Below are 4887 nucleotides of genomic sequence, written 5' to 3' on the forward strand. Positions count from 1 at the left end.
TGGATACAGCTGGATGTAGGATTTGTTAGTTTTGGGTGAGATATTATGCTTCCCCTGTATCCCCAACACCTGATTGCATAACCAGAAAGTTTCGGGAGTTTATAAGTGGGAGTTCAAGTAGCTCTTAGGTTATCTTTCCGACAGATGTATGATATGAAATTGGGGTTCGATGTCTAGTGGTCCGCCTATCCACGGTTGGTTTTACAGTGGTCTCGTTGTGTCTTAAAGAGTCGTTGGCTATGATGACTCGGGGACACTTCGTATGTCATGTGCACTACCTTGTACATGATGGTGCTGTACGATCGAGCCCGTGTGGACCCCACCACGAAAACTTCGGACGAAATCTCTATCATATGTTTGTTCCGGCTTATTTTGCAAGCCAATCCTTTGTTTTGTTTCGATTTGTGGTATTCGAGTTGCTTCGAAGTCAAATGTTGATTCCATACCTTTCTTTAGCGGTGTTCTCATGTTCCTATGTGAATACTAATCCTTCCTAATAATCGAGATTGTCTTGTCAATCCTTTTCAATCGGTGTGCTTCTTTTCTAGTGGATCCGTTCATTTTCAACATACGCAACATTCAATCTCAGCTTTCTCAACGGTGTTCGTTTCATCCGTCCCAAGTTGTCCTTGTTGTCCCTCCCTCCCACCCTTGTTTCTTCAAGGACTCAGATTTCTTAATCAAGTATCCTTTTATTCATGTGAAGTTTCTTCGTTCTCTCCGTCAATATTCTTATCCGGTGATTCTCAAGAAGATTCAAACGGAGCTTCAAGTTCGTCACTCTTCACTCATTTTCTTCTCCGGTGGATCCAATTCAAGCTTTGTCGATCATATCCCTTTCCTCATTTCAAATGCTTTCTCATGCCAGTGCACCTCTTAATCATCCATTTCTCGCTACTCTATTGTTCCGGAGTGCTCAAGATATCTCAAAAGGCTCGTCTAGTCATTCAAGATCCATTCAACCTATTTAGAGGATATTATCTCATTCAAGCCTTTTAATTCAACCGGTGCATTCTCTCTTTTAAATCGTTCAACGGTGTTTTCTTTTGAGTGTGCCTGAGGGAGTCCTGGATTAGGGGGTCTCTGGACAACCGGATTATATCCTTTGACTGGACTGTTGGACTATGAAGATACAAGATTGAAGACTTTGTCTCGTGTCCGGATGGGACTCTACTTGGCGTGGAAGGCAAGCTAGGCAATACGGATATGTATATCTCCTCCTTTGTAACCGACCTTGTGTAACCCTAGCCCCCTCCGGTGTCTATATAAACCGGAGGGTTTTAGTCTGTAGGACAACATACAATCATACCATAGGCTAGCTTCTAGGGTTTAGGCTCTTTGATCTCGTGGTAGATCTACTCTTGTACTACCCATATCATCAATATTAATCAAGCAAGATGTAGGGTTTTACCTCCATCAAGAGGGCCCGAACCTGGGTAAAACATTGTGTTCCCTGCCTCCTATTACCATCCGCCTTAGACGCACAGTTCGGGACCCCCTACCCGAGATCCGCCGGTTTTGACACCGACAGTGGTGCTTTCATTGAGAGTTCCTCTGTGCCGTTGCTAGAAGGAAGGATGTCTCGTCTCATCTTTAAAGACGATACTACCATTGGGGGAGCTTTGGCTATCGGCCAAACTCTTCGGCTAGGCGGGTTCATCATGACCGCCTGTTCGGCCGCGGCGCCAACGATGACTTCTCGGGTCATCAAAAACAGCCTCCACGTCAAATCGGCACTCGCCGAACAGATGGATCCAATGGAGCTCACCTCCGTAAACGAGCTCTTGGATCGCATCGCCGCCTTGGGAGTCACTACGGACTATGATCGGATTGGGCTTAAACCCGATCAAAGGGAGATTAATTCTCCACCGGTCACCCATCATATTCCAGTAATGGAGGAACAATGCGGCAACCTCTCCTCTATTCTGAGGACCAACTATGTTCGGATTCCTGAGCTCTGTGAGCCGGACGCCCGCTCGCGGGAGGACAATATCCAATCCCTGAACTTAGAGTCAGGCAGCGGACCAGGATTATCAGGTAACACCCCAGAACCGGAACTTCCAAAATTGGAAACTCCTCGGCCCCTGGATCCCAGATCGGGTAAGGGTTCAGATTCAATTCCACCCACCCACCCAAACATAAGCGATCTTTCTCACATCAGGCAAGAGCCAGAGGAAACAGTACATCACTACTGGGCCAGATTCCTCCTTGCGATGAACAAGGTTAAGGACTATCGCGAGGAAGACGCAATCTCATTTTTCTGCAATAATTGCACGGACAAGGGAATCCTTAACGCCATAAATCGTCGTGAGATAACACGCTTCGCTGACTTGGCGTCCATAGTACGAAAGTACTGTGCGATGGAAAGTGCTTGGAAAACCGAAACAAACTTCTGGGATAATCCGGACCTGAATACAAACCCAGTCCAAAATAAAAGGGTGCATTATCACAATATACCCTAGTCAACTACCAAAAACCAAAAAACCCTCTATAGGGCATGGAACCGTACTGGAGGGATGGCTCAACGGACCCTGCAAAATTCATAGCACAGCGGATATAATAACAATGCACAGCCTTAGAGCATGTTGGAAACTCCGGTAGGTGGCCAAAAGTGGTGAGAATCTTCTTATCCCAAATACCACAGAGCACCATCCCACGGATAACAATACGGTGTTAACAGTGTTCGAAACCTTTGCGTGAAATAATAGGCGCAAGAGAACACTCTGCAGCATGGTCGAAGTCTGCCACATAGCAGCAATAAATCCATGGAGTGACATGGCTATTACCTTCAATGCCAGTGATGAACCTAAATTTCGAACAACCCGAACTCCAGCCGCACTGGTCCTCAGTCCAACCGTGGACGGCTTTTGGCTCACCAAAGTACTCATGGACGGCGGCAGCAGACTAAATCTCATCTATGAGGAAACTCTTCAGAAGATGGAAATAGACTGGAACCGCATCGAGCAAAGTAGCACAACCTTTAGAGGAATTATCCCCAGTAGGGAAGCACGTTGTGCTGGAAAAGTCACACTAGATGTGGTATTCGGCATGCCGGACAATTACAGGTTCGAAGAAATTACATTCCAAGTGGCCCCGTTCAGCAGTGGCTATCACGCTCTTTTAGGACGGGAGGCATTTACAATCTTCCAAGCTGTACCCCATTACGGGTATATGAAGCTTAAGATGCCCGGGCCCAACGGAATCATCACTCTCGCCAGTGATCCGGACATAGCACTCCGCGCCGAAAACAAAACAGCCGCATTGGCCCTAGAGGCACTATCCGAAGCCCTCTCGGCCGAGGAATTAACCACGCTACGCTCCAAAGTGGACAGGGACGACGTGATACTCGACAAGAGATCCAAGTCCACCTCTTTCAAACCAGCGGATGAAATAGTCAAATTCCAAGTCCACCCGACGGACCCTACAAAAACAGCCTCGATCGGGGCACAGTTAAACCCCGTTGTGGACGCCGCACTACGAGAGTTCCTGCGCGAGAATTGTGACATATTCGCCTGGCACCCTTCAGACATGCCAGGAATCCCACGCAGGTTGGCTGAGCATAGCCTCAATATCCTAAAGGGATTCAAGCCGGTCAAGCAAGCTCTTCGGCGTTTCTCCGAACCTAAAAGACAGGCCATGGGAGAAGAACTAGCCAAGTTATTGGAGGCCGGATTCATCAGAGAAATAAAACATCTAGACTGGCTAGCCAACCTGGTGATGGTACCAAAGAAGGATAAATCATGGCGCCTTTGTGTCGATTTCAAAGACCTCAATAAAGCCTGCCCAAAGGATCCCTTCCCCCTCCCACGCATCGATCAAATCATTGATGCTACCGCTGGAAACGAGTCATTGTGTTTCCTCGACGCATACTCTGGTTGCCACCAAATCAAGATGGCGGGGTCCGACCAAGCCGCAACGGCATTCATCACACCATACGGTCCCTTCTGTTTTAATACAATGCCTTTTGGGCTCAAAAACGCTGGCGCAACATATCAGCGCATGATTCAGACATGTCTGGAGAAACAAATTGGCAAAACAGTTGAGGCATATGTAGATGATGTGGTCGTCAAAACCAAACATGTCGACTCTTTGATAGACGACTTGAGGCTCACATTCAACAACCTCCGAACATATGACATCAAGCTACTGGGATTCATTGTCTCTAGTAGAGGTATTGAAGCTAATCCGGCCAAAATTCGGGCTTTGTCACAGTTGGCTACCCCAACAGACCTCAAACAAATCCAGAAGTTAACTGGATGTGTGGCGGCTCTAAGCCGCTTTATCTCCCGCTTAGGAGAAAAGGCTTTACCCCTTTATCGCCTGCTTCGGCACACCGAACACTTCGAGTGGACGAACGCGGCCACAGTCGGATTGGAAGAAATAAAGGCCATTTTGGCAACCAACCCAATCCTGGCCGCACTAAACATCGGCGAACCAATGCTGTTGTACATTGCGGCAACTCATCAAGTTGTAAGCGTGGTGCTTGTTGTCGAACGGGAAGCGGACGGACACAAATTCCCTCTTCAAAAGCTGGTATACCACGTATCCACTGTCCTCACTCCATGCAAATCACAGTACCCTCATTACCAAAAGATAGCATATGCGGTATTCATGGCATCGCGGAAGCTACGACACTACTTTCAAGAGTGTTCGATTACAGTAGCCTCGAAAGTGCCACTTAATGATATTATAAACAATCGCGACGCTACGGGACGGATTGCCAAATGGGCCATTGAGATCCTCCCGTTCGACATAACATACAAACCTCGATGAGCCATTAAATCGCAAGTATAGGCCGACTTTGTCGCCGAATGGACGGAGGCCGAACTCCCCAAAGAGTACGGCGCATACTCCAATTGGATCATGCACTTCGACGGTTCTAAAATT

Source organism: Triticum urartu, chromosome 7A, assembly GCF_056163025.1.
Source record: "Triticum urartu cultivar PI428250 chromosome 7A, HENAU_Tu73, whole genome shotgun sequence".
NCBI classification, from domain to species: domain Eukaryota; kingdom Viridiplantae; phylum Streptophyta; class Magnoliopsida; order Poales; family Poaceae; genus Triticum; species Triticum urartu.